Consider the following 27,782-nt stretch of genomic DNA (forward strand, 5'->3'; position numbering starts at 1 on the left):
ACTTCACTAAAGCCACTTAGAGAGTCAAAATTGGTGATGACAGAATTTCTGACACCTACACCATACCCAAACTGAAAAACAGCCTTCTCTTTGCTCTAATTATCTTAACATTTACAGTGATTAGTACTTTCACTAAAACATCTCAAACACCCACACCCCAGGTCTCCTCCACTGTTTGCTGTAGATTACTTGAACCTGTCTGTTCCTCAGTTCCCTCACCTGTGTAATCAGGATAATGAAAGTGCCTCCCTCATAACAGTGCTGTGAGGATTAAAAGACATCATGTGTATAAAGTGCTTAGATCAGTGCCTGGCACACAAAAACAGTCAGTAAATAAATGCCCTCTGGCATTATAATAATTTATTAAAGAAAAAAAAAGTGGGACTGTTGACTCATCAGCCAGACCCTATCTTAATGCAGTAAATGGAGGATGACCCAATCAAGACCAGAAGCACCAGTGGAAACAATTTTTTAAGCAGAAGCTAAACATACTTTTTTAGTATTTTAGCCATGTAATACTCAGCAAAACTTTATGAAGGTCCAAGGGCTATACCAAAGTTCAAAACAACAGTTTTAGGTATATTATTTCTCATGACAATTTAGAAACAAATTCAGTCACCTACCAACACATGTAAAGCCACAAAATGCACCTTGTATCCTCTTCTTCTCATACCCAACAAAATCCCTGGTAGTAAAATAAATGAAAGCAGCCTTCTTTAATTTTAATATAACTTTGTACACGAAGACTATAGATCCCTAAAGATAGTAAAACTATCAAAAATCCTAATGTAAATCGTACAATTACCAGATATAATAAACCATACATATTACTTAATTAATGAACTCGGTTTACGAAACATTTTTCAAAACCTGGGTCCTAAGACTGACACATTTCTGTTCCCCCCATTCTGCTTTCCATTCACATCAGCACACAGTCCTTCTTCAGCCAAGAACTGTCATGTAAATAGACTCCAGGCATGCCTGTCCTACGTATCCAGCAGACCTGCCCAGACATGTCTGAATCCTTGCTTCTGTTTAGCTGGAATCCCATCATGAGTGCTGGATGGTCCCTGGGGTTTGCCATCCTTCGACCTCAGATATCTTGGCTGGTACTATCAAGATTCCTGTGGTTGAATCCTTCAGACACTTAAAAACATATTCACTAGATTAGACCAAATGTAGCCCTGGCAGAGCTGTAATTTGTCATTTTCCTATTTTAAGAATATGGCCAGGGAAACAACTGGTAATGTTAGAAGCCTGATATACTCTCCCCCAAATCTCTTGTATTCATTCCCCAAGGACTCAGGTCTCTAGCCCAAGAACAAGTGGGACCCTAGCACAAAGTCACAGGCAAAGTTACAACCTTGGTGAGGAAGAGGGGGGCTGTTATACTGATTCTAGTTACAAGAAAATATCTTGGTAGACTTCTTTCTTTCTTTTCTAGGACCAAAAAAATTGATGGGATGATTTCATGGTCATGGTGAAGCCTAGTAGCAGGGTGCCATGGAAAAATCTAGTTTGTTGAGATTGTTGGCAGCACTGTGACCTAATGACAGCAGGTAGCAGAAGGGTTGAGTTACTCCAAAGGCCAGCAATATCTGAAACTCCTGACATAGGTCTTCTGAAGGATAGAAGCCAGGTCACCAAAATGGACTTAGAACAATTTGCTCACTGGACATGTGGAATCAGGACATAGTCAGTAAATATAAATACAAAATAGTGCTAACTCCAGGTATAGTGCATTACCTGGGAACTTGTTAGAAATGTGAGTTGACTTGTGTCTGATGCTCCTCCATCTATGATATTGACAGACTAGTAAAAAATATGGATTAAAAATAAATAAATAGAAGTGCCAAGATGGTGGCTTAGCGAGGTATGGGATTTAGTTCATCCTTCAGAGCAGCTAATAAGTAGTCAGGAACAGTACAAAACAACTGCTGGGGCCACATCAGTGACAGGACACACAGCATACCCCAGTCTGGACCAGCTGGACCTGCTGCAAGCCCACCCAGAACCATGAGTCCACCAAACCATGACAGTGGATGCCCCTCCCCCACAGCCTGCTTCCCGAGGGGAAAGGAAAGGGACTTTACCAGCAGCAGGGGCTGAGCACAATCAGACTCCAACTGTGGAATTAATTAACAAATTCTGACTACTAAAAATAGGCCCCTAGCTCAGCTGAACCTCAAGTAAAAGTGGAGGTCACTTGTTTTTGCCCCAGTGCAGAGGGGGCAGAGCTGATGGAAAAAGAAAAAAAAGAGAGATTTTTTGGAATCTGAAAAGGTCTTGGCCCTGAAGGAAAGGAAGGGGCACATAGGACCTGGAGAAACACAGAGCAACATACCAACTTAATTTCTTGATTGGCAAACCGGAGGTAACAGGGGTCCTTCTCTGAAAAGGATTTTTCTCTTTCATTTTGGTGGCTGTGTTTCTATGGCTTGACTACCCTTTGGATACAGCTGCAAGGCTTCTCTGGCTCCACTGCCCCGGGCATAGGCAGAATTCAGCTTGTTTGAGTTTGTCTGGAGCCTGTGCCTTCCCCAGGTGAGTGGTGGGGCCCAGCTCAGGTGGAATCCCTCCCTCAAGGAGTTCAGACCCCAGGGTCTGGAAAAGTGAAGTAATTAAAACCAGGCTACAACCTCATCTCTGTCTCCACCATGCCCCCAGCAGGGAGAGTCTGCTGAAGTTAAAGGTACCGCATCACCTTATGCTGGAGGGACCTGCAGGCAGACAAGTGCCATATACTAGGCAGGATAAGAAAAATGGAGACCCCAGAGGCTTCAATGGAAAGCCTTTTAATCTACTGGGTCATACCCTCAGGGAAAACTGATGCAGGTGACTCTTTCCTCCTGACAGGAGGCCAGTTTGGTCTGGGAAAATCTGGCTAGGGTCTATAATACCTAAGGAGACCCTCCTTAGGAGGCAAAAAAAAAGGCACCATACAGGTAGAGCAAGAAACAAGAAAGAAGAACTGAAAATTTCTGATCTGTTAAACAAAATCTAAGCTAGAGGTACAGAATAAGCTGAACTGAATGTCAAAGAACAGACAACAAAGTCATCCAGCAAGAAAATCCTAGGAAAAAAAAAAGGGAAAAACAATCTCCAGAATAAAGTAATTAAGGTAATTAAATGCCTAGATACCAGCAAAAAAGAAATCATATTAGGAAGATTGAACATATGGCCCAGTCAAAGAAAAAAACAAACAATTCAAATGAGATACAGGAGCTGAAACAATTAATTCAGAATGTTCAAACAGACATGGAAAAACTCATCAAAAATCAAATCAATGAATCAAGGGAGGATATAAAGAAGGCAAGGGATGAACAAAAAGAAGAAATTGAAAGTCTGAAAAAACAAATCGCAGAAGTTATGGGAATGAAAGGCACAGGAGAGGAGATGAAAAAAACAATGGAAACCTACATTGTCAGATTTCAAGACGCAGAAGATAGGATTAGTGAATTGGAAGATGGGATATCTGAAATCTGACAAACAAAAGAAAATATAGGGGAAAGAATGGAAAAATATGAGCAGAGACTCAGGGAATTGAATGACAACATGAAGCACATGAATATATGTGTTGTAGGTGTCCCAGAAGGAGAAGAGAAGGAAAAAGGAGGAGAAAAACTAATGGAGGAAATTATCACTGAAAATTTCCCAACTCTTATGAAAGACTTAAAATTACAGATCCAAGAAGTGCAGTATACCCCAAACAGAATAGATCCAAATAGACGTACTCCAAGACCCTTACTAATAAGAATGTCAGATGTCAAAGAGAAAGAGAGAATCTTGGAAGCAGCAAGAGAAAAGTAATCCATCACATACAAGGGAAGCCCAATAAGACTACGTGTAGATTTCTCAGCAGAAATCACGGAGGCAAGAAGACAGTGGATGATTTCTTTAAATTACTAAAAGAGAAAAACTGCCAAATGGGAATTCTATATCCAGCAAAATTGTCCTTCAAAAATGAGGGAGAAATTAAAACATTTTCAGACAAAAAAATCACTGAGAGAATTTGTGACCAAGAGACTGGCTCTGCAAGAAATACTAAAGGGAGCACTAGAGACAGATACAAAAAGAGAGGCAAGAGAGGTGTGGAGAAGAGCACAGAAATGAAGACTATCAGTAAAGGTAAAAAAAAAAAAAAAAAGAAAAATTAGATATGACATATAAAATCCAAAAGGCAAAATGGTAAAGGAAGTTATTACTGCCCATACAGTAATAACACTAAATGTTAATGCATTAGACTCCCAAATAAAAAGTCATAGACTGGCAGAATGTATTAAAAAGCAGGATCCATCTATATACTGTCTACAGGAAATGCATCTTAGACCCAAGAATATACATAGGTTGAAAGTGAAAGGCTGGGAAAAGATATTCTATGCAAATAACAATCAGAAAAGAGCAGGAGTAGCTATACTAATATCCAAAAAATTAGACTTCAAATGTAAAACAATTAAAAGAGACAAAGGAGGACACTATGTATTAATAAAAGGAACAATCCAACAAGAAGACATAACTATCATAAATATTTATGCACCAAGCCAGAATGCTCCAAAATACATGAGGCAAGCACAGAAACCACTGAAAAGAGAAATAGACACAACTACCATAACAGTTGGAGACTTCAATTCCCCACTCTCATCAATGGACAGAACATCTAGACAGCAGATCAATAAAGAAACAGAAAATTTGAATAATACAATAAGTGAGCTAGACTTAACAGACATTTATAGAACATTACACCCCACAACAGCAGGATACCTTTTTCTCAAGTGCTCATGGATCATTCTCAAGGATAGACCATATGCTGGGTCACAAAGCAAGTCTCAATAAATTTTAAAAGATTGAAATCATGCAAAACACTTTCTCAGATCATAAAGGAATGAAGTTGAAAATCAATAATAGGCAGAAGGCCAGAAAATTCACAAATATATGGAGGCTCAACAATACACTCTTAAACAACCAGTGGGTCAGGAAGAAATTACAAGAGAAATCAGTAAATAACTCAAGGCAGATGGAAATGAAAATATGACATATCAAAATTTATGGGATCAGCAAAGACAGTTCTATAGTGCTAAGAGGGAAATTTATTGCCCTAAATGCCTATATCAAAAAGGAAGAAGGGACAAAAATCAAGGAATTAACTGTCCACTTGGAAAAACTAGAGAAAGAACAGAAAACTAACCCCAAAGCAAGCAAAAGAAAAGAAAAAATAAAGATTAGAGCAGAAATAAATGAAATTGAGAACATTAAAACAAGCAAGAAAATCAAGAAAACCAGAAGCTGGTTCTATGAGAAAATCAGTAAGATTGATGGGCCCTTAGCAGGGTTGACAAAAAAAAGAGAGAGGATGCAAATAAATAAAATCAGAAATGGAAGAGAGATGTAACCACTGACCCCACAGAATTAAAGGAAGTAATGACAGGATACTATGAACAACTTTATGCTAATAAATACAACAATGTAGATAAAATGGACAACTTTCTAGAAAGGCATGAACAACCAACTTTGACTCGAGAAGAAATAGATGACCTCGACAAACCAATCACATGTAAAGAAATTGAATCAATCATTAAGAAACTCCTGGACCAAAAAGAAAAGTCCAGGACCAGATGGCTTCACATGTGAATTCTACCAAACATTCCAGAAAGAATTAGTACCAATCCTGCTCAAACTCTTCAAAAAAATTGAAGAGGAGGGAAAGCTACCTAACTCATTCTACAAAGCCAACATCACCCTCATACCAAAGCCAGGCAAAGATATTACAAAAAGAGAAAACTGCAGACCAATCTCTCTAATGAATATAGATGCAAAATCCTCAAAAAAATTCTAGCAAATCTAATCCAGCAGCACATTAAAAGAATTGTACACCATGACCAAGTAGGATTCATCCCTGGTATGCAAGGATAGTTCAACATAAGAAAATCAATTAATGTAATACACAATATCAACAAATCAAAGCAGAAAAACCACATGATCATCTTGATTGATGCAGAAAATGCATTTGACAAAATTCAACAACCTTTCCTGTTGAAAACACTTTAAAGGATAGGAATAGAAGGGAACTTCCTCAACATGATAAAGGGAATATATGAAAATCCCACAGCTAACACCATCCTCAATGGGGGAAAAACTGAAAACTTTCCCCCTAAGATCAGGAACATGACAAGGATGTCCACCATCACCATTATTATTTGACATTGTGTTGGAAGTTCTAGCCAGAGCAATTAGACAAGAAAAAGAAATGCAAGGCATCAAAATTGGAAAGGAAGAAGTGAAACTCTCACTGTTTGCTGATGATATGATACTATATGCCAGGAATCTATGGTTTAACAAGCCCTCCAGGTGAACATTACACAGGCTGAAATTTGAGAATTATTGGCCTAGAACCATTTCACGCTCTGAATGAACCGCAGCTATCTGATGTTCCAAAGTCAGCCAGAATACCCATGCATGGCTCTCTGGTGGAGCTCCAGAGGAACCATGTTCAGTTACTCTGGAGCTTTTCCTCCAGCCTGGCCTGCCCTAGATTCCTACACATGATTTGGCCCTACACTGCAGGAGTATGCCTTTTGGTGATAAAAGCTTTGGCCATAGACTTCACAAGGAATATTTTTCCTAAGAGAATGTTCTCATTCTCCATTCTCTTAAATGAAATCCTTCCAGTAAGACTTAGGCTGAACTGTCTAGGAGTTGTAGATTTTGCCTCCTCCATCCCTTCCACTCATATGCATTGAGTAGTAAGTTTACCAAAAACAAACCAGAATTCTGAATGAAGGTTTAGAGACATTCCAACCATGGTCCTGTCTTAAAGTTGACATTTGGTCTACCTCCCTTCCTTGGCACCTGCCTGAAACTTCTTCCAGGAGTCTGCCCTCAACTTCTTTAAGTAGAGCTTCTGCTTCATCCATCAATCAGGAAGCCAAAACCACTACTCATCTCACACCAGCTTTTCTAAGAACAGGGATACCCAAGAAACCAGCTGCACTAGAAATGTAGTCTAGTGGCAAATGTAAGCGAAATATTCCACGGGGTGCACCCAAAAGCAACAGTGTCCCAAGGCCTGTGGTCTGAACCAGGAGTGGAAAGTCCTCTCTCTCCATTTTCTGTCACTCTGTTCTCACATCCTTTCCTACATGGATCACCTCAATGATTCCAGAATACTGATTCTGTGAATGTTTGTCCATTTCTCCAAAGCCTTCTGTCAAAATCCTAACCATCAGGGAAATCCACCTTCTCCACACCTACATCTATATTCTTGAGCAGCAATGAAATCCTTTAAAAGCATGAATTAATATGATCTGATCTCAACTGAGTTCTTTTATCTTTTGAGCAATGTTTTGCCCGCATCACTCTTTCCTATTCTCCTCTGTGGAATTTCCAAACCTTCGTCACTCCCTTCTCAAGCAGTATATCCATCTTCCATTCTTCTCACTATTAATGAACCTTATCAACTCAAAAACTGCTGCCATCTGGGAGGAATTACCTCAGTTTCCTCCACTGCTCTATGTGTCCAAGTCCATGAAATTTCTCATTTTCTTCCTTCCAATTTCAGATAATCTCATTTTCAAATCTATGTTTTTCATTATACCCCTTCCCAACTCCTCCAGAAACTTGCTCCATCTATTAGCAGTTTTCCCCCACCAACTTTTAAATTCTCTCTCTATAGTGCTTTGATTAACCTGATATTTAATGTATAGATAAGCTTCATAAAATATAAAAATAAAATAAGATTGCAGAAAATTGAAATGATATTATTAATATTCATCTAATTCAAAGTTTATTTAAAAATGTTTCAACCTTACCTGGACCTTAAAAAAAATAAATCATTTGAAAAAACCTTCAGTGTCTCCCTATAGAGATGGCCCTTTGGACCCAGACTTCATTGCCTTACCTCTCTTTCACTTTTCAATCCATTGTAATTTGTTTTCTTCTGCTACCATTCATCTGAAGAGGCTTAAGAGAGGTTACCTATGATTTCCAAGCTGGCTAAACAATGGACATGATAGACACTGCGTTAGTTTGACTAACAATTTTTATTCTTTATCTAACTGGATTTCTCTTTGAGTTGTTCATTGTTAACAAGACTCTTCTCTTAACAGTTTCCCAGCTTTTGTCTTCCCAACCCCTCTTATCTCATTGTTTCTTATGAGTCTTCTTTATGAGTTTGTGTTCTCTCCAGTAAAGCAGGAATCAAACACTGGCAACCAACCTATGGGCTGCATCTGACTTCAATATATTCTATTTGATCACAAACCTGTAAAATAAATTTGAATGAATTGACAATATTTGAAATTTAAGAACTATCACATAACCCCCTCCCCCCAAAAATCTGAAAACTAGATGACACTGGACCTGAGACACTACATAGGCACAATTAACGGGGAACAGGGCAACAGCTCTTCCTTTTAGGTAGGTAATGCTCTCACTGTTTCACTGCAGTCCCTGTTTTTACCATAACCTTTCACCTGGTTTGTTTCACTCACCTACATTACCTGACTGCCTTTGTAAGCCATGAGTTCCATCCGCTGCTCCCTCCCTTTTTAATCAACTCAGTCTTCTGTATATTCCACAGTATTCTAACATCATCATGCTTCTAACAGAAATCCATATACTAGTGACTGCAAATCTTTATATCCAGCCCTGACACTTTGAACTTCATTACCCTTCCTCTTCTATGATCAGAAACCTGCCACCTCTACCACAAACCCACAAACCCTACTGCCTCTGCCAAAAGGAAGCCCCTCTCCCTGCTTGTTTCCATACGCCAATTCCTTCCAACTCAAAATCTTATAGTATGACATCGTATTGGTCAAACTGAATCCCTAAAAAGCAAGTTGGAAAATAGAGAGTGGTTTACATTCTAAGTCGGGGAGGTAGAATTCGGGGTGGAAAAATAAAACAATGTAAAGAGGATGTTCAAAGATCTTAGTAGTCACAATAACAGGCAGATACTTCTAAAAATCTAAACAAAAGATAGGTGTAAAGTGATTAAACGTAGAACTATAAGTGGTTATGGCCAGAGGGAAAGTTTAATAACGACATGTATAGAGTTTAATAACTTTTACAACGTGCAAGTGTATTTTCTCAGAAGCACTCAACATCCAAGAGCTCTTCACTATCTGCTATCAGTCACAGTATTCCATTAAATACAATGGCAGTTTTCAAATGCTCTGCATCATTTCAACATAGTTCAGAGAATCATAGGAGAGTAGGGAAATAGAGAAGTAAAGCAGAGAATAGCAATGGCAAGCAAACACAAAGAGACGTTATTTCCCAAATAAATAACAGCCATCAGTATTTGGCAGAATGTTTTGCAAAATAAAGCCTCTTGAACTCCAGTCTCCGGTGGACTAGTGAGTAGCTAGGGCTTATAAATCCCTCATTAAAGAACCTGAATTTAATAAGCAAAAGTTGGTAAAAAAAAAAAAAATAATAATAATAATAAATAACAAAAAACTAAGAATTAGTAACGACCCTTAAATGAGAAAGTCAGATCTCCAGGCTGATGACTCAACACAAATCTAGGTGACAAAAGAAAGTAGACCAGATAAAAGGTAAACATTTTCCTTTACCAATACCTAAGGTGAAGAAGAGGGAATGAATGCAAACGTTTTGAGGATTGTTTTGTTTAATTACTTAGTTATCTGTTTAAAATCATCCCGTAATGCTTTGTCTTTTAGAAACCAGAATTACACCCAAACACAAACCCATAGGTGTTATTTATTTGTATTTTATTACAGCAGTTTGGACTTTTTAAGAAATCTTATGCCTTTACTTAGTATTAAATTAATGCAAAGTTCTCGTAGTTGATTAGGAAGAAAGTATAAATCAATTTATATTAAAATGTAATGAATCAATATTAAAAATAAGAATTTATCAGAGAAATATTGCACTTTAAAAAATTTGCCAAAGTGTCCAAAATATGCAAATCCATAGAGACAGAAAGTAGATTAGTGTTTGCCAGAGATGGGGGAGATAGAAAGAAAACTGAGAGTAACTGCTAATGGGTTCAGAGTTTCTTTTTAGAACAAGCATATTTCAAAATTGATGTTCTAAAACTGATACGATCATTACAAAGCATACTAAACACCATTGAATTGTACACTTTAAATAGATGAATTGTATGGTATATGAATTATATGTCAATAAAGCTACCATTTAAAAACACAGATCATATAAGTGGGAGAATTTCATGGTTTCACTTAATTTTTAAATTCTTTTAGCTTTGCAAGAACCAATTTATAAGGCACCTACTTTATTTACATTCTAAGACATTATAGTTGTGACCCCAAATTTACTTTAGATTTATACACCCTTAAATACCAGTTTTCACTGTGGTAAATTTAAAGTAAACACTGAAAGTTGAAAAGCAGTTCTAGAAAATTTAGTCATTTTAGCTTCGCAGGGAAAAAAAACAGAATTTTTACTTGGATTAAAAAGATGCATGCTTTTATACCAGTTTTATTACTATAGTAACTACAATTGCCACAGTGGGCGGGGGGGGGGGGGGAAGAGTCGGAATTCTAAGGAAAGCAAAAGACAATTTACCAATGTATATTTCTTTTAAACATCACTAAGAAAATTCTCAAACTCGGAAAATGATAACTTCCCTAATTTTATCATATACTACTTTTATACTCAAAAAGCATTTACTATAAAATTAGAACTAACGTGAAACTTATATGAGAATGTTACCAAAGAAGAAAGAATAGTTTGGTCCCACCTGGCTATTAACACAGTCAATCTTAAATCAGTTAATTATATTATCACGTAGTTTTACTGATATGCTGCCAAATTCCATCAACACAGAAGTTAATTGTTTCCCTTTTGGGCATAAGGTGATGCTAGAAAAAGGAGTCAAATTTTCGTCTATAGTAACATTTTAGTTTCTCTTGTTATGCTTTTTTATCTTGAAAATGAAAAGATTGCAACTTTTTTGCAAATATATTGGTGTACATTCATCTTTTCTGGTAAGAGAAAATTATTCTTTCTTTAACCAAAAGTTTTCATGCCTAAAATAAATGTTTCCTTTTCCACTTAGGAAACTGTCTATGTAGAAAATTAAGCCCTAACGTCTGAATGCTAATTTTCATTAACTAATTCCAATTAGTTTTTAAATTGCAGCTTTTCCTTTCAGAATGTGGAAGGAGGAAAGAATTCATTAACGTGATCTTTCACAGTATCTTCTAATCTTACTCAGATTTTTATTCTTTAGTTAACGTTGGGTGTGCCCATTTTTTTTTCAGTTTTTAATTTGATCATTGAATTCTTCCAAGAGAAAAACCTGAGAATTTATACAAGCACTTTGTTGTTTATTGAGAATATTAATTAAATAGCTCCAGATATGCTATGCAACATATTGTGGCAATGATACATAGGCATATATAATGAGCAGATATCTGAAGAGAATCTTTCCTTAAAGCCCTACTTCAATTCACATAGGATTCCCATGATCACTCAAAGCCAGTCTAGGTTACTCATAGCTCACCTCTCAGAGGAGCACATCCACGTTGCCCCACCTTGGGATTTGGCCAAAAGATTGTAATGACCCAGTTTAAAGAGAGAAAGCACACAACACTGAGGGTGCTAACTATTTTCTGTTTGCAACCCCACATTCATTCTTTTTTTTTTTTGGAGGGGGGTTACATGCTCTGGGACTCAAACCCGGGTCTCCTGCATGGAAGGTGAGTATTCCACTACTGAACCACCTGTGCACCCCTTATTACATCCATCTCGACCCTTCTCTGTCATATTGTGTCCCCCGGAAGGTTAAGCCCTGGAGACTGCATCTCCCAGACTCCCTTGGGGGCTGGTTTCTTTAGGTTTGGTCGGGACACTGGGAAGAGAGCAAAGGATAGAAAGAGAGAGAGATGGGGTCTTATTCCTTCTCCCTCCCAGTTCCAGTACTGCCTCTCTGGCAGTAGCGGGACCTATCTGACCAAGGGAAACTGAGTGACCCCACCTCCAAATTTCTGACTTTCTTTGAGCTCAGAAACCATTGTCTCCCCTTGCGGATTCCTGTCTAGAGAAGGTAACAGCTACTCCCTAGGTACCTCACCATCCCCTGTTAACTGCCTTTCTCCTGCCCACACCTCTGTAGGTAGTCCCTTCATCACCCATCACCGTGGCTTCATTTTAGCTATCTGGGGTGAACTGTATCTTGACACCCCAGACTGAGCCATCTAAGACTTCTTATTCCGACCTTAGTTTTAGTTGGCCAATCCTTACTTTATGTAGGAAAAGAAAGGAAGAAAATACTCTCAGGGAGATAATTCTTTCTCTAACACAGGATGATATGAGTGCTAATCAGTTGGAGCTAACTCACTGCATACCATTAAAAAGCACTGCTTTTGCTGACATCATTTCTAACCCTTTAGTCCTTACCCAATACACGTAATGTGAGCATTTATTTTTCTGTACCTAATTTAGTGAATATAGCAGTATCATGATTCCAGACTAAAATAAGCAGCAAAAACAGGCAGTTTCCCCTGAAAACCCAAAGAGAGATGTTACAATGTCTCTTCACTTGCTATGTTAGCACATCCAGTTTGGGGGCTAAAGCAGTCCCCTGAAGCTCTGCTGGGACTTGTCTCCAGGACCGTAGCACCACAACAAGTCTTTCAATTGTGATTTTGATAATGAATCTGCTCTAAGCACTCATATGTCCTTGCACAATAAAGGAGAAGAGTTGAGACCCTGAATCTGCTACATTTTTTAAGTAACAAGGGAATTTGCCCTGTTTATATAATGGTGAGGATAATTATGATAAGATCAGTGAGATCATAGCCAATGTGCTAATTATCAGAAGGAAGGTAAATAAATCCAAACTCCTAAGACAAACTTTATTAAGTAGATAAATATAATGCTGCATAACAACTATTCTAACACATATAGTTCCTTTAAACATGCTTTGATGTTAAACATAGTCTTAAGTTCATTGATTGCAATTGTTAGCCCCCTTAAAAAAAATCCTTTATGCTTAGAAGCTGCATATCATAAAACAATTCCTGCTTTTACTTAGTAAACATTTATAAGGAACTATTATTCTATTTACAAGAAACAAAATTTGCATAAATTTAAAGTGGAAGCAGAATTTTGCTCCTCTGCTCACTCTACAGTTGAGAGTTGTTTGCATATAATGTTCTTGGAACCACCTAACATAAGCATTTCTTTAAGAGAAAAAATAAAAAGCATGTTTGTTTGATTTGAATAGGAAATGGATACGCATAGGTATGAAATTCAAAGGGACCAAAAGGATATATGGGAACAGCATGTTTACCTCCCTCCTCTATACCTTAGCCACCCAATTTCCTCTCCCCAGAACCAACTATTTTTTACCAGTTTTTGTGTGTTTCCCAGAAATAGTCAATGTATAAATAAGCATGTACCTATATTTTGTTTTTGATTTTTGCACAAATGGTAAAATACTAGAAACTCCATTGTGTAACTTGCTTTGTTCGCTTTATATATCTTATAGATTGTTCCATATCAGTATAGAGACAGTTCACTTTTTTAAAGACACACAATGTTTAATTGCAGAGATAAGTTGTGCCATAACTTAGTCTAGTTATGGGCATTTGGAGTGTTTCCAGTATTTTGATATTATAGGCAATAATACCCAAAACATGTGAAAGATATATATAGAGAGAACATATTTTAATATATATGTACATGTTTATTACAATTAATTCCTAGAATTGTAATATCTGAGTTAATGGGCAGATTCATTTTGAATTTTTTAAAAATGCTCCCCCCTTTTATTTTGTATAAAACGGGCAAGCTCCGTGTTTTCAATTTTGACAGTGAAAATACATGTTAGACAATGATTAAGTATAGATTTATGAAAGGAAAATTGAATTAAGTTAAAAATCTAAATATGTGGAAATAAAGTGAGTAACAAAAATGTTCGTTGTAGGACTTCAAATTTAATATACACAGAAACAAACTAGTAATTAGTGGGAGTTAATTTGGTTTGACAGTGAGAAAAATATAATAAAAATTTGAGGAATAATTACTAAGGACCATTATGGTAACCAAAATAGTTCTGCATAAATGTTTCACACAGTCCCTCCTAAAGTAGAGAAAAATTCAGGCAGAGCAACTCAGAATCAGATATTTTTAAATGTCCACATACAATCAAATAGGTGGAAGAAAATGATATTACAATATATTGTAAATAAACAGAGTTTTTATCTCCCATTCGCTCAAAAGACAAACTTATTTTTGCAAGATACTACTTTTTAGAAAAATGCATTTTGTGGGGAAGTTTATACATTTAATAGAATTGTTAGCGCCATGTATTAATGGTACTGATTAATGCATAACAATATTCCACAAATGTAGTGGCTTAAAACAACATTCTTATATTAGCTCACAGGTCTGTAGGTCAGAGGATAGAGATTCTATCTCAGGATCTTAGAAAGCTGAAATAAAGGTGCTGGCCAGGCTGCTTTCTTATCTGGAGCTCGTGATTCTCTTCTACTCTCACATGGCTGTGAAAGAATCCAGTTCCCTGAGATTCTTCTATTGCGTAGAAGAATGAGGGTCAAGAGGAAGAAAGTTACATAAGAAAAAGAATATACAAGACCCTTCTAGGCTGGTGAAATGGGGATGGTGACAGCTAAGAGTCCATGAAGCTAGAAAGGCTACCCCAAGGGGACATGGGGAAGACAACAAGCCAAAATAGAATTTAAAGGGAAAGAACAGAGATGCCTAAAAGAGATTTAAAAAAAAAAAAAAAAAAAAGACTTTACTGTATTGTGCGTGGATGTCATTCTCTTCTTCGTCTTTCAAAAAAATATTCAGTAAAATCATTCACTATTTCTTAGGTGTCTTTATTTGCGAATTGGTAGATGCAACAAAAAGCTGAGTCCTGCTTTTAACATGGCAACAGTGACAAAGTCTCCCATTGAGCCCTGTTGAATTTGCACGGCACCTTCGTCCATTCAACAAATGTTTATTAAGCACCAGCAGTGAGTCAGACACATTGCCAGGGACACAGAATTCACATAGACACAGTCCTTACCCTCATGGAGCTGAAAATCTAGTGAGAAAGATGAATAGTAAAAAATTACTCATATGGATCTATAAAAATTACTACTGTATGCATAATTTTATGTATGCAAATAATATGCACAAAGGAGAAGGTATAGGCTACTGTAATAATATATAGCCCAGCCTAAACTGGAGGGCCACTGAAGGTGAATCTTGGAAGTTGAAGAGGAACTAGCCTGGTAAAAGTGCCTTGAGTCCCTTATGGGGATGAACACTTTCTCAGGAAAAGGAAACAGCCTGTGCTAAAACCCTGAGGGATCAAGGAGCTTGGTTTATTTGAAAAATAGCAAGTAGGCCTTTGAACTTGAAACTCGGTGAGGGAGGAAAAGAAAGATGGAAAATGAAGCTGGAGAGGCAGGTAAGGACCAGATCTTGCAGAAAATTATAGGACTTAACATTTTCTCCCAGTTGAAAGCCATTGAAGAGTTCAAGCAGGGCAAGGATATCTTCAGGTTTTAATTTTTAAAAATTCTTTTGTATGCTGAGTGATGAATCGATAGAGAAAACGGAAAGGTGAGGGAACATGAATAGGTGGGAGTGGGTCATTAGAGGGTCCCTATAGCCTAGGGAGATAGAGTCTGGGTGTTCTTCAACCACATGTCCCACCATCGCTGAGGAAAAACTTGCTGCCTCCTAGTAGTCTCCTTACAGGGGGAATGATGCTCTTCATGCTTATTATGGCCTAGTATACTCCAGGAATTTCTCTGCTCTTCTGCTCGGAGAAAGTGGAACAAGGTAAGTAAATTCAAGAGTGAACTCTTTCTTCTAAATTCTCCTCATTCTCAATAGTGATCCTTCCCCCGAAGGGTCCGTCATAAATGCCCAGATTGTAGCTTCCACCATTTCATTTCCCTGGATGGGTGGGCACTGATTATTAGACTACCATCATTTGCCAAAGACAAGATGAAAAGCTGGGGTTCAAAACACAGTGACTGAAACACGCACACAGGCTCACACCCACAGTGATTTGTTTTGCAAAGAGTAGAGTTTTTATTTTAGAAATTCCAAATGTTTACATTTAATCACCTTTCCCTTCTCTGTGCTGATTGGCATTTCAGATACATCTGAAAGAATTTTAAAAGAATTATAAAGCTAGCAAAATTTTTATGAGATAGTTGTGTGTGAATGTGTCTAGTCACTGATTCACTGTATGGACATAACGTGCTCCCTTAGCATCAAGGTTGACCCTAGTCTTAATACTTCAGTCCTTTCAAGGCATCAAAGGATCAAAACATTTAAAAAGAATCTCATGTTGTCTCAATACTTCGAGGTTTTGTCACACGTTTCTGAAAATGTGTAAAGAAGGAGATAAAAGAAAGAGTATACACTTTCCCCATGCTGCATTTTGACAGCTTAAAAAGAAAAGATCCAGGTGGGCCACGGTGGCTCAGCAGGTAAGAGTGCTTGCCTGCCATGCTCAAGGACCCATGTTCGATTCCTGGTGCCTGCCCATGTTAAAAAAAAAAAAAAGATCCATCTATCATTAAAATATAACATAAAATAAAAGCATTATTTAGGCTGGAAAGAAGTCCAAACAAACTTTTCAAGGCATCAGTCTGCACTTCACACACCTAAACCAGTCAACAACTTGAGACTTCATGCTTCCTGTGTTGTGGAGCTAAATGTTATGGGACCCAAAAAAATAAATAAATAAATAAATAAATAAATGTTATGGGACCCAAAACCTAAACCAATCTTTGACTTCCATTTACATAGACTGTGAAGAAGGAAATCGAATTATTCTAAGAAATATTTTGACTGGGTAAATCTTCAGTCGAAATACGAATAAGAAGTTCACTTCATCCATTCTGTTAACAGTATATTAGCTATCTGCTAGATTCTAAATTCCTAATGACAAGAGTAATGTCTGCCTTGTTCCTGATAGCTTACATATCACTTAAGATAGAGCCTGGCACATAGTATGCCCTCAGTGGATATTTGTGGAATGAATAATGGCACCCACTTTTAACGTAGCCCATTATTACATAGACATATAAAATATAATTCCTTCACTCTCAAGAATTACCATACGCCTGCCTAACCCAGTAATCCACACTATTTCCCAATCCCTGGTCCCACATAAGGAAATCACGAAACTTAAATTACTCCTCAAAATTGCTGAAGAATCCCTTTTTAAATCTCCTTTTATTAGGGACAGGGGCCCTATGGAAATCACAACTATTTCATTAAATAAGTAAAACACACTTTGAAGTAAATTTATCAACAACTGTATAGAAGCCTTCCTGGTCAAAGAATTGTCTACTTCAACACACACATGCAAACGAAGAGCATAAAAATGATTTAGCCACACCATGTCAGTACCAAAATTCTCAAGATAGAAAGACAGGGGAAAAAAAAAAAAAAAGCCCTGTGCCTGACAAATGTTAAAGCGTTATGATTAAAAACAAATGATAAAGCATGTGGCTTTGTAAAGTCATCCCAAATCAGAACTGTGAGATTGTAACTTTACTTAGATATCTTTGTTATTTTACAATGTGCCAGAAGGACTAAAATGCCTCCCAGGAGTACTACGAGTATACTTCCTTAAGCACGGACTTTTGAATAGTGCTGGTATATTATAAAGCGGCTCGTTGCAGTAGGCTTTTTTTTTTTTTCCTGATTAGTCAACAAATTATACATCATCATACATCGTATGGACTTTTCCTCAATTTGAGTGGACATGACCATGTTTCTTGAGCATGGTGTAAGTGAAGGCCAAAAAGTGGAGTGAATCTTTATTTCATATTTTGGTTTCAGTTCATGTTGATTGATAAAAGATGTGCAAGTTGTAAGGTTGGAACTGTTACCAAAATGCCAAATAAGGGAATCATTTTGAATTTTAAAATGCTTGAGAAGGACAAGCAACTTTTAAGAACTAGCGTAAGCAATACATGACAAATATCAGACCATTTAGGGTTGGTGATTGTCCTTTGATCTCACTGAAGTCCAGAAGAAATGAACAGTAGTTCAAAGAATATAAGACCACGAGCATTTCTTAACCTCGGGGTATTCAAAGCTGACAGATCAAAACTGTCAATGCACTGTCCATAATGTAATTCCATATAGTTACCTGTTTGCAGTCAACACTCGCCTTTCTGCTAATGGATTCCTGTGCTAACAGAGTATGATTGTATTGAAATGGCTTCATTTGGCTACTTCAATTTTCAAATTGAATCTTACAGACTACTTATGTGATTCCATTCAAACAACAAACTTTTTTTTTTTTTGGAGAATTAATCACAGGCCCTCACTTGGCTGAATACATCAAGTATATAAAAGAAATAAAAGTTTCTTCCCATGAGTAGAGTACGAGTTCACTGATGAAATAAGAAACTCACAAAGAAAGCAACTGGAAAATAATCCAAAAGCGTATATAATTAGGAGCTAAGCCATTTAATGTGGAACACACAATAAGTTCTATTTAAATTGAACAAGTCCAGGCACAATACGTGGCCAGGATAGGACTTAAACTGGTTAAAGAGGAAGGTATTTCAGACAGAGCATATGAGAAGTGAAGGCAGAGAAATGATAATGAGGCTGGTAGGTGCAATACAGTTGTGAAAATATGAAGATAGCTTGGAGAAGAGCTTTTCTAGAACATTATCTTAGTGCTGACAATCCATGTGAAATCAAATTAGCTATGAAGCCCCTGCTCCCCTCCTCCTTTCCCAATTACTATAACTTGTTTTTAAGGATTAATGTTATAGAATCTCTTCCTTAGGTTACAAGTATCTGGAAGGTCTGAGCAATATTGTCTCAAGATCCTTGGAATTTATGACTAAATACAGTGGTATACACTGTGATATATATATTTTTTAACTTTTTTAAATGTATAACATAGCATATATACAAAACAAAGAAAGAAAAAAACAATAATTTTCAAAACGCTCTTCAGCAAGTAGTTACAGGACAGATCCCAGAGTTTGTCATGGGCTACTATACCATTATCTCAGATTTTTTTCTTCTAGCAGCCCCAGAATATGATACACAGTGATTTTTTTTAACTTTTTTATTGTGTAGTATAACATATATACAAACAAAGAAATAAAAAAGCAATAGTTTTCAAAGCACTCTTCAACAAGTGGTTATAGGACAGATCCCAGAGTTTGTCATGGGCTACCATACGATCCTCTCAGATTTTTCCTTCTAGCTGTTCCAGAATATAGGAAGCTGGAGGGCTTAAATACATTTTTATCATCACAATTGACATTTTTTCCTTCTTTTTTTTGTGCAAAATGACATATATACAAAAAAGCTATAAATTTCAAAGCACCATGCCACAGTTAGTTGTAGAACATATTTCAGAGTTTGACATGGGTTACAATTCCACAATTTTAGATTTTTACTTCTAATGCTCTAAAATACTGGAGACTAAAAGAGGTATCAATTTAATGATTCAGCAATCATATTCATTTGTCATGTCCTATCTTCTATGTATAATGCCACCATCACCTTCGATCTTTCCATCGCTCTCTTTAGGGGTGTTTGGGCTATGGCCATTCTAAATTTTTGATATTGGAAGGGTCTGTCACTAATATGGGGTAGGGAGATGGAACTATCTGACATCCTGGAGAGGCTGGCCCCTCTAGGTTTCAAGCCTTATCTGGACCAAAGACCCATATGGAGGTTGTAGTTTTCTGGAAGGTTACACTGGTGCCTGGAACCCTTGGGTACACAGTGATATTTTAACTGTACTTAATAATGGCTTCGATTCCTTCACAGTAAAAACAATTCACCAACATTTTGTAATATGGGTTGAAATGCAACCACTCTCACTTGGATGAGCAAAGAAGGAAACTTTTCTTCCTTTTAAATGGTCTTTTGTACTCAAGTCCTGATTGCCACTGAAGACTGAAAAAGAAAAAACTTAGTTTCTAGCTCAAATTAACTGTCCCCTCTGGCTGAAAGTCTCTTGGTTAATCCGAAATTTGACTTCCTGTCGGAGATATTTCTTACCGCTGGAAAGGTCTCCTCACCCGTCTTCCTTCTGAGTCGAGAGGGAATGCTCTGTGCCTTTATAATGGTTGGAAGGAGCATGTATTTTTTTCCTGGCTTTGTTCTATACTGCATTTTTTCTTAAATTTTTGATCATTCCGTTCTACATATATAATCAGTAATTCACAATATCATCACATAGTTGCATATTCATCATCATGATCATTCCTTGGAAATGATCACGAGCATTTCTTGGTCCACATTTGCATCTATTCAGAAAAAGAAATAAAAAGACAACAGAAAAAAATTCATACATACCATACCCCCACCCCTCCCCCTCACTGATCACCAGCATTTCACTCTAAATTTATTTTAACATTTGTTCCCCCTATTATTCATCTTTATTCCATATGTTTTACTCGTCTGTTGATAAGATAGATAAAAGGAGCATCAGACACAAGGTTTTCACAATCACACAGTCACATTGCTATATCATTATACAATCATCATCAAGAAACATGGCTACTGGAACACAGCTCTACATTTTCAGGCAGTTCCCTCCAGCCTCTCCACTACATCTTGACTTACAAGGTGATATCTCTTTAATGCGTAAGAATAACCTCCAGAATAACTTCTCAACTCTGTTTGGAATCTCTCAGTCTTTGACTCTTATTTTGTCTCATTTCACTCTTCCCCCTCTTGGTGGAGAAGTTTTTCTCAGTCCACTGATGCTGAGTCTCAGCTCATTACAGGGGTTTTCTCAATCCCTTGATGCTGAATTTCAGCTCATGGAAGGAGAATTTCTTGATCCACATGCTAATCTCTCAGTCTGTGCTGTCCATTATAATTGTCAGCAGTCACAGGTGGCTGTGGAGCAACTGAAATGTGGCTAGGTCAAACTGAGATGTACTGTAAGTATAAAATACACGTGAGTACAAATCAAGATTGTAAAAGATCTTATTAATATTTCTATAGTTATTACAGATTTGAATGACTATATATTAGATTTATTGAGTTAATAAAATGTTAACAATCAAAACAAATTTCATCAGTTTTTTTTTTTTAATTTTTTAATGGGCCCATTAGAAACTTTAAAATGATATGTGAGGCTTGCATTATATCTACTGGACAGCACTGCTCTGGATCATCTGTTGTCTCCAGTGCAGTGTAGCTAGTCTGTCTGTCCTCTCGACAGTGAGTACAGACACCTGCTCAGGAGTGTGATTCTGTATGGTAAACCACTCCAACCATGGTCTCCAGTTGAAAGTTCCCCACCAATGCTAGCTTTCTTTTCCCAGCCCAAATCACTTGGATCTGGCAGACCTTGCAGCATCTCTGTTTCTCACCACTAAATAGCATATAAAAGTTAGGGGAAAGGCAGAAAACATCCCAGGTCCATCTCTCCCAGAATGTCCCTCTTCCTTAGCTAATCCAACATTCCTGCACCATGATAGACCCAATAAGAAAGCAAAGTACCAGCCCAGTTGTTCTCAGATTTCTCCTCAAGCTATCTGGCATTGTTAGTATCATCTTATCATACCCCTCCTTTTTGCCCAAGGCCCAGAGCAGTGGGTCCAAATCCTTGCTCAGAAATGCAGTTAATGTTTGCTTTCTCCATGGTTGCATGCCCCTTTTAATTTTTCTCCTTTTCTCTCATTATGCAAAACTTTATACCTCCTCTTCCTGCATGATGGGTAACGTCCATTCATCATTTCCACTATGCTCTTTACACCATGGGTTATAGTAAAATACTATAATTCGACTCTAATCCTTGCGGAAGCATTTGATGTCTCTACCCTTCAAAGGCTAAGAAGGGCAAAAGTGTATTCATGTATTTGAAAACTATGATTCCCATCACAAATATTTCCTAAACAAAACAGTCCCTTAATCTCTCAGCAGTTGTGCTTTTAGTTCCCAGTTTTCTTCACGTTCTTGGTTTTTCAGTTTAGACTCCACGGTCTCTCATTCTGCTCCCTTGCTATTTTAGCCTATCTTAGTGCCATATCAGTGCCCCAACTCAGATCAGTTCAAATGCCTGCCTACCTTGTCAATACCCACATCTGAGTCACTGAGCTCTACTGGAAAGCACCATATAGTCACTAAGGTTTTTGACATAATAAATGCATGATTTCCAATTTTACCTGGATTGTCACTATTTCCTGTCAATCCTGTGCTTTCTGACATAGCAGTTGGTTCTTGTCTTCAAGTTAAAAATAGCTAAAGCTATATATTTTTTGCAAAATTACACAGATTCAGACTTCCGGGTCAAGATGGTGGCTTAACAATGTGCGCATTTTAGTTTGTCCTCCAGAACAACTACTAAATAACCAGAAACAGTACAGAACAGCTCCTGGGGCCACGTCAGTGACCGGACACACAGCATACCCCAGTCTGGACCAGCTGGACGGGCTGTGAGACCCCCCAGAACTGTTAGTTCCCAAAGCTGCGGTGGCTGGGGCCCCTCCCCCACAGGCTGCTGCCCAGAGGGGAAAGGAAAGGATTTTACCAGCAGCAGTGACTGAGCACAAACAAACGCCAATTGTGGAATTAATTAACAAATTCTGACTACTAAAATAGGCCCCCCAGCTCAGGTGAATCTGGTCAAAGCAGAGCTTGTTCATTTTTGCCCCAGTACCAAGGGAAAAAAGAAAAAAAAAGAAGGAAACAGAGGTTTTCGTGGCTGTGTTTCTACAAAGGCTTGACTCCCTTTGGATATAGCGGCAGAACTTCTCAGGCTGCAACTGCCCCAGGCATAGGCGAAAGTGAGCTCATTTGGGGGCTTGTCTGGAGCCTGTGCCTTCCCCAGGGGAGGGGTAAAGCCCAACTCAGGTGGATTCCCGCCCTCAAGAAATTCAGACCCTCAGGGTTTGGAAATTTGAAGCCATTAAAACCAGCCTACATCCTCTCCTCTATCTCCACCACGCCCCCAGCAGGGAGAGTCTGCCAAAGTTAAAGGTACCACATCATCTTACGCTGGTGGGACCTGCAGGCAGACAAGCACCACATACTGGGCAGGATAAGAAAAACAGCCCAGAGACTTCACAGGAAAGTCTTTCAACCTGCTGGATCTCACCCTCAGGGAAAACAGATGCAGGTGACTCTTTCCTCCTGTTAAGAGGCCAGTTTGGTCTGGGAAAATCTGGCTGGGGTCTATAATACCTAAGCAGGCCCTCCTAAGGGTGGGTGGGGAAAGGCACCATACAAGCAGGGCAAGAAACAAGAAAACAAGAACTGAAAAATTCTCCTCTGTTAAACAAAACCTAAGCTAGAGGTCCAGAAAAAGCTGAACTGAATGTCAAAGAACAGATAGACAGATAAAATTTCCCAACTCTTATGAAGGACTTAAAATTACAGATCCAAGAAGTGCAGCGTACCCCAAAGAGAATAGATCAAATAGACTTACTCCAAGACATTTACTAATCAGAATGTCAGAGGTCAAAAAGAAAGAGAGAATCTTGAAAGCAGCAAGAGAAAAGCAATCCATCATGTACAAGGGAAGCCCAATAAAACTATGTGTAGATTTCTCAGCAGAAACCATGGAGGCAAGAAGACAGTGGGATGATATATTTAAATTATTAAAAGAGAAAAACTGCTAACCAAGAATTCTATATCCAGCAAAATTGTCCTTCAAAAATGAGGGAGAATTTAAAACATTTTCAGACAAAAAATCACTGAGAGAATTTGTGACCAAGAGACCAGCTCTGCAAGAAATACCAAAGGGAGCACTAGAGACAGATATGAAGACAGAAGAGAGAGATGTGGGGAAGAGTGTAGAAAGGAAGACTATGAGTAAAGGTAAAAAGAAGGAAAATTAGATATGACATATAAAATCCAGAAGGCAAAATAGTAGAAGAAAGTACTACCCATGCAGTAATAACACTGAATGTTAATGGATTAAACTCCCCAATCAAAAGACATAGTCTAGCAGAATGGATTAAAAAACAGGACCCATCTATATGCTGTCTCTACTCAAAGGACATGAGCACAAGGACACAAATGGACATTTGCACACCAATGTTTATAGCAGCATTATTTACAATTGCAAAGAGATGGAAACAGCCAAAATATCCATCAACACTGGTTGACTAAACAACCTGTGGCATATACATCAAATGGAATATTATGCAGCTGTAAGACGGAATAAAGTTATGAAGTATCTAACAACATGAATGGACCTAAAGGACATTATGCTGAGTGTGATTAGCCAGAAACAAAAGGACAAATATTGTATGGTCTCACTGATATGAACTGACATTAGTGAATTAACTTGGAATATTTTGTTGATAACAGAGACTATCAGGAGATAGAAATAGGGTAAGATATTGGGTAACTGGAACTGAAGGGATACAGATTGTGCAACAGGACTGAATATAAAAACTCAGAAATGGGCAGCACAATACTACCTAACTGTAATACAATTATGTTAAAACACGAATGAAGCTGCATGTGAGAATGATAGAGGGAGGAGGGCTGGGTCATAAATGAAACCAGAAGGATAGACGATAAAGATTGAGATGGTATAATCTAGGAATGCCTAGGGTGTATAATGATAGTGACTAAATGTACAAATTTTAAAAATGTTTTTGCATGAGGAAGAACAAAAGAATGCCATTACTGCAGTGTGCTGAAAATAGATGGTAATTAATATTTTAAAATTTCAACCGATGTGTGAAACTAAAGCAAAAAATGTTTATTTGGTACAAATTTATATTTTGACTAGTGCGTCTCCTAATATAACTTATGTAGATAGTTGGTTGAACACCTTAAGTACATGGAACTTTGGGTAGGACATGAGATTTTGTGGTTTGCCCAGGTGATGCCCTGACGAATCCCAGAGTGATTAGATCAGTAGGCGGAAAAGTATTTGCAAAGTCCCCTTCGGGGAATAGTGAGAACGGGGGAAATTCCCCAAGTTGAATTCTTGATATTCTCACAAGCAGTGTGGACAACCAAAGCTACAGACTGAGCCCCCAGTCTTGCAGTTTGTTCATATGAAATTAACCCCACAGGGGATAGGTCAAGCCTACTTAAAATTAGGCCTAAGAGTCACCCCCAAGAGAATCTCTTTTGTTGCTCAGATGTGGCCTCTCTCTCCAGCCAACACAGCAAGCAAACTCACCACCCTCCCCATGTCTACGTGGGACATGACTCCCAGGGGTGTGGATCTTCCTGGCAACGTGGGACAGAAATCCCAGAATGAGCTGAGATTCAGCATCAAGGGATTGAGAAAAACTCTAGAATGAGCTGAGACCCAGCATCAAGGGATTGAGAAAACCTTCTCAACCAAAAGGGGGAAGAGTGAAATGAGACAAAGTGTCAATGGCTGAGAGATTCCAGAGTCGAGAGGTTATCCTGGAGGTTATTCTTACACATTAAGTAGATACCACCTTGTTATCCAAGATGTAACGGAAAGGCTGGAGGGAACTGCCTGAAAATGTAGAGCTGTGTTCCAGTAGCCATGCTTCTTGATGATGATTGTATAATGATATAGCTTTCACAATGTGACTGTTTGATTGTGAAAACCTTGTGTCTGATGCTCCTTTTATCTACCTTGTCAACAAGTGAGTAGAACATATGGAATAAAAATAAATAATAGGGGAACCAAATGTTAGAATAAATTTAGTTTGAAATGCTAGTGATCAATGAAAGGGAGGGGTAAGGGGTATGGTATGTAAAATTTTTTGTTTTTTCTGTTTTCGTTTTATTTCTTTTTCTGTTGTCTTTTTATTTCTTTTTCTGAATTGATGCAAATATTATGGGAAATGATCATGATGATGAACATGCAACTATGTGGTGATACTGTGAATTGCTGAGTGTATGTGTAGCACAGAATGAGCATGTGTTGGGAATGTTTGTGTTTCTTTTGTGTATTTTTTTAATTAATAAAAAATTTTTAAAAATTGCACAGATTCTTTTTTTAAGTGTCAATGTGACATCCTTTATTTCAATGGAAATTTAAATGATTTTAGAAATCCTTTCAATTGTAAAATTGATACTCTTTTTTTATAAACAGAGGTATGCATATTATATGTAGTCATAGAGCATGCATTAGAATAGATGATGAAATTTTACACATACCAGCTTATTTTACAACCATCTTATCCAAAAGAAAATTTCCTTCCAATAAATTTGTATGGAAGGCATTTCTAAAGAGTCAAAAGATGGGCAAACCATGACAAACTCTGGGATCTGTCCTGTAACTACTTGTTGAAGAGGACTTTGAAAACTATTGCTTTTTTCTTTCTTTGCTTTGTATGTATGTCATTTTATAAAATAAAAAAATAAATAACAAAAAACAGAGCAGAGCAAATTTTAAGGGTAAATATTACCATTAGATGGTTGTTTAGAGAAATATTTCTGGTTTACAATCAGGATTTTCAATTTTAAGGCTGTCCTTAAGAATGACTACTACAAATGGGCAAAACTGCATCTATGTTACTAACTCCATGTTTCTTTTCCTTTCCAGGTTTGTCATCTGATGAAAATGCTTTGATAACAAATTGAAATTGTGAGCCCATTATTCACGAAGCCTATTACAGCAGCTGCCTAGCTTTGGAAAGTGCATTTCTGAATAGAAGTGGGAGGCTTTGACTCCTCCAGCAGTCCTGCTTCTAGAATTCTAGCTTATATAGAGCTATGGAAAGAAAATGTCTAGTCCCGTTTGGAAACTCATCTCTTGAGGCTTTTCTGCTCCTTTCTTTTCCTATCTTATTGGCTAGTTTAGTCATTTCATGACTTGGGATTTTAGAAAAAAGGCACACTCCCAAAATCCTTATTTTCCCTAACAAAGGATGAAAATGCGGGAATTTCTATCTAAAATATGGGTATTGGTTCTCCTGTCTCCTGAAAAATTCTCATTTACCTTTTTAAAAGAATTTATTGAAAGACAAGTACAAAAATTGCATAAAGCATAAATATACAGCTCAATCAATTTCCTTGAGTAGAACACAGCCCTATAAGCACCCATAAGAAAGAGAATTTTGCTAGCACCCTAGAAGTCCCCTTTGTCTCCCTTCCTGTCACTTTCCTCCTCCAGCCACAACTATTATCCTTATTTTTTTTTCAGATTTTGGTTAATTTTTAAAAATATAACAACAAACAAAAACATTCTTAACATTTGATCATTCCGTTCTACTTATATAATCAGTAATTCACAATATTATTACATAGTTGCATATTCATCATCATGATCATTTCTTAGAACATTTGCATCAATTCAGAAAAAGAAATGAAAAGACAACAGAAAAAATTCGTACATACCATACCCCTTACCCCTCCCTGTCATGGTCATGTTCATGTGTCAACTTGGCCAAGTGGTGGTACCTGTTTGTCTGGTTGGGCAAGTGCTGATCTGTATGTTGCAATGAGGACATTTCACAGAATTAAATCATGATCACGTCAGTTGTATCCACAGCTGATTCAATTTGTAATCAGCCAAGGGGCATGTCTTCCACAGTGAGTGATGGTTAATCTAATCATGGGAAGCCTTTTAAGGAGGATTCAGAAGGGACAGGCTCTCTTCCTGCTTCAGCCTTCAAGCCTCTCCTGTGGTGTTTGTCCAGACCCTCCATTGGAATCGTTGGTTTCACAGCCTGCCCTGCAGATTTTGAACTCTGCATTCCCACGGTTACGTGAGACACTTCTATAAATTTTATAATTGCGAGTGTTCCCTGTTGATTCTGTTTCTCTAGAGAATCCTAACTAGTACACTCCCTTTCATTGATCACCAGCATTTCAATTTACTAAACTTTTTTTATTATCCTTATTTTTTATACCATATATTAGTGTTG

The sequence above is a fragment of the Tamandua tetradactyla genome, chromosome 9 (assembly GCF_023851605.1).
Source record: "Tamandua tetradactyla isolate mTamTet1 chromosome 9, mTamTet1.pri, whole genome shotgun sequence".
Classification (NCBI taxonomy): Eukaryota; Metazoa; Chordata; class Mammalia; order Pilosa; family Myrmecophagidae; genus Tamandua; species Tamandua tetradactyla.